The sequence below is a fragment of the Onychostoma macrolepis genome, unplaced genomic scaffold (genome assembly GCF_012432095.1).
Source record: "Onychostoma macrolepis isolate SWU-2019 unplaced genomic scaffold, ASM1243209v1 Scaffold7, whole genome shotgun sequence".
Classification (NCBI taxonomy): domain Eukaryota; kingdom Metazoa; phylum Chordata; class Actinopteri; order Cypriniformes; family Cyprinidae; genus Onychostoma; species Onychostoma macrolepis.
The window spans coordinates 1-10,179 of NW_026704891.1; the positions used below are offsets into that span (position 1 = coordinate 1).

General features: G+C 36.8%; 1 pseudogene; it reads right to left on the minus strand.

Annotated features, from left to right (window-relative positions):
* Positions 1-189: 189 nt before the first annotated feature.
* Positions 190-7,702, minus strand: LOC131535713 (sialic acid-binding Ig-like lectin 14; annotated as a pseudogene).
* Between the last annotated feature and the right edge of the window lie 2,477 nt (positions 7,703-10,179).

Consider the following 10,179-nt stretch of genomic DNA (forward strand, 5'->3'; position numbering starts at 1 on the left):
ACTGAGATGAGCAGCAGGAGATGTAAGTGTGTCCATGTACAGCACAGCTATATCTGCCTGCATCCTCTCTTCTGACTGACTGCAGCAGGAGTTGATTGTTTCTGTCTCTTCTCTCAGTTAATGGCTGTGAGTTTCTGTACCAGATGAATGTTGTTGCTCCGTCAGTCAGAGCACAGGTGCTTTTACATGTCAGACAGACTGAATCTCCTCTGTCACTCTCTCAGGAGACTCCACCTGAAGATCTGAACACAACACACACATTATATCTAGTGCTGCTGTCATACACTGATTATTATTCAACATGATGCACAGAAGAAGAGTGAAACCTCATGAAAGTCACCTGTGACATTAAGAGTCACTCCTGGACGACCGACCCATCTTCCTTTTGTTACATTTGTAGTGAATCTGAAATAATACATGTGTTCATCTTTCTGTGTCACATGACTCAGTCTGATGGTGCAGTTCTGCTGTTTATCTCCCAGATACTGAAGCCTCTGACTGTATTCAGTGTCATTAGATAGATCTGGAGACTCGTCACCCTTCATTTTAGGTCCTTTGGTCCAGAATACTTTCTTGACCTGATATCCAGTAGGGTATGTATAAGTACAGTTCATTATCACTGATGAGTTCTTTAGTGCACAGATGTGTGAATGACTGTAACTCACACCCCAACCAGCACCAGAAACCCCTGAAACAGAACTCATCAGGATGAATGTGTTGTTTTATCAGTTAAAACAGACCATTAAAACTCATGAAAACGTGAAAAGTTGTCAGAATATATTAATTGTTATAAATAATCTCAATGTGAATTAATCAGTTGTAGGATGTTACAGAAATAAACACAGAAACAGAAGTAAAACCAGAGCAAATAAATCAGCCATGAACAATACACAGCACTATAAAACAATGAAAAAATGAGACTAAGAAAATAAAGCTGATTTTATTAAAGACCCGGTGACATTAAAATGTGAGTTTTGTGGCTTTTAGCTGACGTCTTGGTTCTGAATTTGTGAACTAAACACTCTCTTCTGAGAAAATGTCCATAAATATTCATGATCTGTACAGCCTAACTTCCTGTTTCAAAAGGAAGTACAGTACATCAACATTACACAGAAAACTGCCCATTACTTGCTCATTGTGGGATTTTTGAAAATAAAATTAAATATTTTTATAATGTGAATGTAGAGTAACTTACTGTGAAAAAGCAGAAAGATCAGAGGAAGACGAGAAGCCATTCTGACCGACATCACCATAAAATATACCTATAATACAGCATTAATTATCACTTTTATGCTAATAAACAGTATATGTAGATCACCCTAAACAGCTCTTAGTGTACATAAGATCTTTGCACATCTGAAGATTATTAATGCACAACATCAGTGTGTAAATGAACTGATCATTGAGATGAACAGAAGATATTTCTCATGTCAGGAATCATGTGTTTTATGAGCTTCATCTACAGAAATAATAATCAGTTTTCATTGTACGAGTGTGTTTGTCTTACCGTGTTGAAGCTCATCAGATCAACAGCAGCCAATGACTGACTGTTTTAACACATGCACTTTAGCTACTGGCTCTCTGTGGTTAACACTGTTTTAATGCCCAGCAGCGGAAACAGGTCTCTCCTTCAACAGGAAAATAATATTGCTGAACTCAAACTAAACTAAAAATAACAATAAAATAGCAGAACAAGTTAATTTGAGCACATTTTCAAAAGATGTTTAGAGAACAGGACTGTGTAACCAGACTTTAGTTTTAAAAAGCTGTTATTGTTCATTAAATTTATATTCTCTGAAAACTAACTGCCAATTAAACAACTCTAGACCATTCTGACTGAGAAAAGGTCATATTTATAATAAAATAAATCAGTCTTTTTGACAGTGAACTCTGACAGAAGAGTTTTGAAAGTCACATGGACAACTTTGATTGTTCTGTCACGTGACTCTCGCTTCTGTAGAGTGACGGTCCATTAGATAAAAGCAGATGATCAGATGATTTACTTACTAATGAGCAGAACTCGGATACATACCTAAATACATAACTACTTGAGGAGGCTGACAGCATAAACTCCTCAGAATTGATATTCAAATGTCCTTCGCTTCAGAAATGAAGCAGGAAATACAAGCAAACACGTTCAAATAATGAGGTAAAGAACCACTATTAAAGCAAACAGAGACTGAAGAACCAGAGGAGCTGAATGGAATTATAATACAAACATATGAAGGACTTTGAACACAGTACAAGAAAAAACAACATACACATGAAGATGAATTTAGTGATTTACAGCTGATGCACATTAATGTTGAGGTCAGTAGCAGGAGATGGTGACCTCTGCTGGTAGTTTGAGGGTTTGAACAAATACGATCACAAATAAAACTGATCACTTAAAGAGAAAGTTACAGAAACTCAACAGACAGAATAACAGAAGCTGGTCATATCAAGCACTTTGAGACCATAAAACAATACATTGTCCATTGTGAAGATACACAAAATTGTGCATCTTCACAAGGACAATGTATTGTTTTATGTTCTCAGAGTGCTCACTATTTTATGCTCATAATTGTACGATTTTCCTAAGTATATCAGAGTAAAATGATCAATTATGATTTAAAGCAGGAATATGCTATAAAATAAGAAAGCGGTGAGCTTGTATCCACCACTGAACATCACTTCAGGTCTTTAGCTTGGCTTTATCTAAACAGTACTTTATATATTTATACAACAACAATTCACCAGCTCTTAACTTTCATTTAATTTCACTGCTGCATCATGTATTAACCTCTTAACTGTCACCGTCCACCCTGTGGGACGCCTACCTTACTTCACTATTTTACAATTAAATCCTAATCTAATCATGACAAACTATATATCGTTGGAAAGGTCTAAGACTCCTAAATAGGTATTTTACCACTTTTCTGTTAAAAATGATGTAGGAAAAGTAATAGATTAATTTATGACCAGAGGTGTCAAATCCAGGGTCAGAAAGTAAAGTCCTGCCATGTGTTTATTCCACCCATGAACTCAGCAGCTGATTTCACCAGAGGAGGAACCAACTCATTCCTTTCAAGTCACAAGCAAGTTTCGAGTCATCCCAAGACCTCAACGAGTTGAGGTAATTAAGAAGATAATTGAGAGACAAATTAAATGTTGATTGTGCATTAGTGATGAACACCTGCTGTTATTGAGAATTACAGAGGATCAGATGTTGATGTTTTATTGGTTAAAATGATGCCACCATCATGGAGATCAGTGTTTGTTTTAGTTGGGCTCTTGACCCTTTTAGTAACTGAGAATGGATTGCTTTTAAACAATTGCAATATTGCTTCACAACAAACATTTGCACATTGCTGAATTAAAAGCTTGAGAAAGCAGATGAGCTTACACTTTTGGCTTTTATGTCACTTGAATGAACATCATGAAGGTGTCTCTTTGGTTTATTTACTGACGTTCAGCTGTTACAGAACTGCAGGAATTTACTATTAAACAAATGCCATCGTAATATTAAATATTGGAAAAAATTAAGAATTATATTGCTCAAGCTTTTAGACATGAACACTTACCATACGGTCCTCAACAGTGGTGACAATAATTATTCATACTGTGGTGTTACCCAGCATGCATTGCAGCATGAAGCATTTTGTTGATTGTCACCATTGTTGAGATTCATACGCTGGTTCTTGATGTCTGTGTGTGTCTGAGTAGGACTGGAGTTTAAATATTTAAATGCATTAGATTTAAAATTCTTTCTCTATAACTACTACAGCAGTAAATTCATTGCGTGCACTGTGGTTTCACAGAGTTGTTTATTCAAAAGCAGAACATAAATTAAAAAATGAAAATGTTGTATGTATATATATATATACATACACACAGTATATTGGATGCAAACAGGTAAGCACCTGATGATTACCTCATCGCATTTAAAACAACTAACAGTTGCTCACTGCACAGCACTGATCTCTCCGCTTTACAACAGCACATGCATTGCTACAGAGAGATCTAACACAGGAGTCAAGGGTCAAGAGCCCAACTAAAGCAAACACTGATCTACATGATGGTGATATCATTTTAACCAATAAAACATCAACATCTGATCCTCTGTGATTCACAGTAACAGCAGGTGTTCATCACTAATGCACAATCATCATTTAATTAGTCTCTCAATTATCTCTTAATTACCTCAACTCGTTGAGGTCTTGGGATTTGACTCGAAACTTGCTTGTGACTTGAAAGGAATGAGTTGGTTCCTCCTCTGGTGAAATCAGCTGCTGAGTTCATGGGTGGAATAAACACATGGCAGGACTTTACTTTCTGACCCTGGATTTGACACCTCTGTTTATGACAAGAGTGCACCTGAAAAAAATCTACATCATGACATGAATTCTGACCTTTGTCACAGAAAGTCTTCTTAGTTGCCTTTTTCTCTATCACGAATTAGAAATCATAAGAAATTATTTATCAGTAGAAAACTTAAAATTTCAAAATTCATCCTTTGAAACCCATTTTAAAATCAGACATTGCATTACCATGTAAATGGTACATTAAAATCATGTTACAAAATATTTTCATTCATGAATTATAAAAAATTAAGTTTGGATAGTGCACTATAATGTCTCTGTTCAAAACTGTGGGTGACAGTTAAGGGGTTAAACTAACTTTTTTTAAAAGTGTTTTAATATTTTTTTTATTTCTTAAATCATGTGTCACACCACTTGAGGGCGCTGCACATACAGTTTGAGAGCCATCTGTTTGAAGACATTTTTATTTTTTTCAGCTGGATTGTGTTTAAAAATATTTTGATAAGGTTAGTTTCCATCAGTCTGAAAACACAGATAATGGCTGAATGATTGATTTTCTGCTTCTGTAAAGTTGTGGTGTGTCTGGATGATTTACCGGTTTCACTGTGAGGTCTTCAGTTTTAAGACGCCTTTGTTTCCTCCTGTTGAAATGACAGGCATTAACTGCAAATAGACAACTTTAGTAAATTAATAGAAAATATAAATTCTGTTCTCAAAGATACTAACAATCAAATGCATACGAACCAATTTCTATTTTTTTTTTCTATTCAACTCACATTATAAACCATATTTTGATGATGATGATGATGAAGACTCCTCCAGATGCAGCTGTGATCACAAACACATTCGTACCAGCACCAAGATGAACTGAAAGATGAAGATCATCATAATTAACAAACTGATGAATGATGTGAAGATACAGGAGTGTGTTAATAAAAGCTTCACCTGTGACAGTAACAGCGTCTGATCTCTGAGATCCATGTTGATTGTGAGCCTCACAGTAGAAGCGTCCACTCTGTAGTGCACTGAAACTCTGTCCAGATCCAACAGCTGAGCTTTAATTCTCCTTAAACCAGCTGAAGTTCAGAGCAGGTGGGTTTGAATCACTGCTGCAGCTCAGAGTCACTGAATCTCCCTCCACTATTTCACCAGATCCAGTTATAGACACTGAGACGTTCCTGGGAGGGTCTAAAAAGGATACAAATAAAATCCTTAAATCATTTAATTCAAACACAATCTCCAGGTTTTTTTCCAATAAGTACAAATGAATCTGTACTCACACGTGACACTGAGATGAACAGCAGGAGAGATGTAAGTGTGTCCATGTAGAGCACAGCTATATCTGCCTGCATCCTCTCTTCTGACTGACTGCAGCAGGAGTTGATTGTTTCTGTCTCTTCTCTCAGTTAATGGCTGTGAGTTTCTGTACCAGATGAATGTTGCTCCGTCAGTCAGAGCGCAGCTGCTTTTACATGTCAGACGGACTGAATCTCCCTCTGTCACTCTCTCAGGAGACTCCACCTGAAGATCTGAACACAACACACACATTATATCTAGTGCTGCTGTCATACACTGATTATTATTCAACATGATGCACAGAAGAAGAGTGAAATCTCATCAAAGTCACCTGTGACAGTAAGAGTCACTCCTGGACGACCAATCCATTTACCATCAGGTTTATCAGTGATGAATCTGAAACAGTACTCGTGTTCATCTTTCTGTGTCACATGACTCAGTCTGATGGTGCAGTTCTGCTGTTTATCTCCCAGATACTGAAGCCTCTGACTGTATTCAGGGTCCTTAAACAGATCTGGAGACTCGTCACCCTTTACAGGGTTTTTGGTCCAGAACACTTTCGTGATCTTATGTCCAGTAGGGTATGTATAAGTGCAGCTCATTATCACTGATGAGTGTTTTAGAGTACAGATGTGTGAATGACTGTAACTCACACCCCAACCAGCACCAGAAACCCCTGAAAAACACAATTCATCAGGATGAAAATGTTTTATCAGTTAAAACGGACCATTAAAATTCATGAAAACGTGAAAAGTTCTCAGAATATATTAATTGTTATAAATAATCTCAATGTGAATTAATCATTTGGAGGATGTTACAGAAATAAACACAGAAACAGAAATAAAACCAGAGCAAATAAATCAGCCATGAACAATACACAGCACTATGAAGTAATGAAAAAATGAGACTACCCAGCCAACACGTGAGGTCATGCAATGATCACAGTGACATCACACCATTCTCATACGGTGATACTCACAGTGTGAGTAATATGTGAACTCGTTGTGAATTCAAAATGTTGAGCAGGTTGAGAGGAGGCAGTTCAAATATCAGTCGCTGGGGGACATTCTACTTCCTGTTTCTCAACACTATCACAGAGATATCACAGTGCTCTCACATGATGAGCTCATGAGTGCACGCCCAGCTAACAGCTTTCTTTTATAAGATACAAGTGAAACGAAACATATGTTACCATCGTGGCGAGTAGTGTTTGCTTTAGTTGGGCTCTTGACCCTTGACTTTATACATTATATATTTTTGGGGCTGCTGTAACTGTGTTTATAAAGCACATTTGTTATGGCAAGAACAACCAAAGAGACTGCAACCAGGTGATATTGGTGTGTTATTGATGATTGCAACGCAGTCACCACCTACACTCAATGTGCAGTCTTGGTGAGGTTTTATTAATCAACAGTTTCTAAACATAATAGCGCTGGGATTATACAGTATAGGATCCAGCAGTCTCATAATCAGTTATGAAGGATTATAAAAACATAAGACACAAACATTATTAACTACCCTGTCATTCAAACACAAAGAGAGACGTCAAGAATCAGTGTATGAATCTCAACAATGGTGACAATCAAAAGCTTCATGCTGCAATGCATGCTGGGTACCTAGTCTCTGTGCACTGAGTGCACTTTGACCTCACATTAGTATGAGCTCACAGTGAGGGCGCTGTGAGGTTACACTTTTAGCTCACTGTTACCTCACATTGTGACCTCATCACGAGTATCCTGTGAGCTCATGGTGACATCACTGTGAAATCAAATTGTTGACTGGGTAAGAAAATAAAGCTGATTTTATTAAAAACATGGTGAAATTAAAATGTGAGTTTCATGGCTTTTAGCTGACGTCTTGGTTTTGAATTTGTGAACTAAACACTCTCTTCTGAGAAAATGGCCATAAATATTCATGATCTGTACAGCCTAACTTCCTGTTTCAAAAGGAAGTACATCAACATTGTACAGAAAACTGCCCATTACTTGCTCATTATGGGGTCTTTGAAAATAAAATATTTTTATAATGTGAATGTAGAGTAACTTACTGTGAAAAAGCAGAAAGATCAGAGGAAGACAAGAAGCCATTCTGACCGACATCACCATAAAATATACCTATAATACAGCATTAATTATCACTTTTATGCTAATATACAGTATATGTAGATCACCCTAAACAGCTCTTAGTGTACATAAGATCTTTGCACATCTGAAGATTATTAATGCACAACATCAGTGTGTAAATGAACTGATCATTGAGATGAACAGAAGATATTTCTCATGTCAGGAATCATGTGTTTTATGAGCTTCATCTACAGAAATAATAATCAGTTTTCATTGTACGAGTGTGTTTGTCTTACCGTGTTGAAGCTCATCAGATCAACAGCAGCCAATGACTGACTGTTTTAACACATGCACTTTAGCTACTGGCTCTCTGTGGTTAACACTGTTTTAATGCCCAGCCGCAGAAATAGGTCCCTCCTTCAACAGGAAAATAACTTCACTAACCTCAGACTAACTAAAAATAACAATAAAATAGCAGAACAAGTTAATTTGAGCACATTTTCAAAAGATGTTTAGAGAACAGGACTGTGTAACCAGACTTTAGTTTTAAAAAGCTGTTATTGTTCATTAAATTTATATTCTCTGAAAACTAACTGCCAATTAAACAACTCTAGACCATTCTGACTGAGAAAAGGTCATATTTATAATAAAATAAATCAGTCTTTTTGACAGTGAACTCTGACAGAAGAGTTTTGAAAGTCACATGGACAACTTTGATTGTTCTGTCACGTGACTCTCGCTTCTGTAGAGTGATGGTCCATTAGATAAAAGCAGATGATCAGATGATTTACTTACTAATGAGCAGAACTCGGATACATACCTAAATACATAACTACTTGAGGAGGCTGACAGCATAAACTCCTCAGAATTGATATTCAAATGTCCTTCGCTTCCGTCAGAAATGAAGCAGGAAATACAAGCAAACACGTTCAAATAATGAGGTAAAGAACCACTATTAAAGCAAACAGAGACTGAAGAACCAGAGGAGCTGAATGGAATTATAATACAAACATATGAAGGACTTTGAACACAGTACAAGAAAAAACAACATACACATGAAGATGAATTTAGTGATTTACAGCTGATGCACATTAATGTTGAGGTCAGTAGCAGGAGATGGTGACCTCTGCTGGTAGTTTGAGGGTTTGAACAAATACGATCACAAATAAAACTGATCACTTAAAGAGAAGAAACACAAGAGACAGAATAACAGAACCTGGTCATATCGAGCACTTTGTTTCATGCTGTAGCACAAACAAAGATTACAACTGAAATATTTGGAGGGTTACAGCTGTCAGAAATTAGTGGGAAATGTAGAGGCCCTTGCGTTGAATGACTTCAGCAGATCTGCTGCCACAGGACATCACTAGTCTCTCACACTGCTGTAACAGGCTCAGGCCTGTTATCATGGTTTTCTTCTAAAAGTAACACTACACACCACTAGGGACGCTAGGGGGCTCTAGTGTCTTGTATTTACCCAGGTGAGTGGTAGAGAAAGCCAGAGTTGTTTGGGAAAGGCAGCATGGCCTACCGGTTTTGTTACCACCAGCTATGCGAAGTCCTAATTGGGAAACCTTGGTTTTAAAGCTCAATCAAAAAGGACTCTACTAGCAATCATACTTTTCATTCATTGTTTGGAAATCGAAAAGAGGATTAACAATTTGTGAACTTTTCTATGACTTCCATGTTGGTATTATATTTGCACATTCAGACTTCAGCATTCAATTACTTTGTTAACCGCACTACATTGGACATTTGCAAGTAAGTATGACATTAAAACAATACTTGGCCATTTTGATCGATTGTGAAAAAAAATGTAGTAGGTTGACAATGATGTCGCTGATTAGAATTTGCAAAAAATAACTTTATTGCACATATAATTAGAAAGTTATTGAACGCGGAAATGTGTGAATGTGCGAATATAAAACCAACTTTACCCAATTGGTTGTTTAGGCTATATTAGGCATCTTAAGTTACAAGGACTGTTGGAATTTACAGCTGAACATGCTTGTATCTGTATAGTTTATTTTCTTTCTTATATGTTCCTTGGTTGTTTATTTTTCAAGTATTCATTGTCGGTGTGTAATATACACTTGATTCATTATATAAATTTGCAAAGTCCATTTCTGTGCCTTACTGTTTCATTGTATGTATACCTGATTGGATTATGTCTATGCAGAGATAAATTGACTGATCCCTTCCTAATTCAGATTTTTAGCAGTCTTAAACTCAAAGTGGTTAAGGCAGTTATACTGCTTTGGTGTGATCTTGGTCCACAGTTCTTTGACTGTAGTGGGTTTCTTAACTTTGTCACCAAAGATTTTCCAGTTATTTTTAGTTTAGATCAGGACTCTGGACTGGCCATTTCATTATTTTAATGTTTTCAGCTTCAAGACACTGCTTTAACCGTTTTGCAGTGTGACGGGGAGCTTTGTCTTGCATGAAAATCGCAAGCTGTTGAGAGAATGTTGCTGAAGGAGGTTCTGAAAAACACTTGAATTCACTCTGCCATGTAGCTA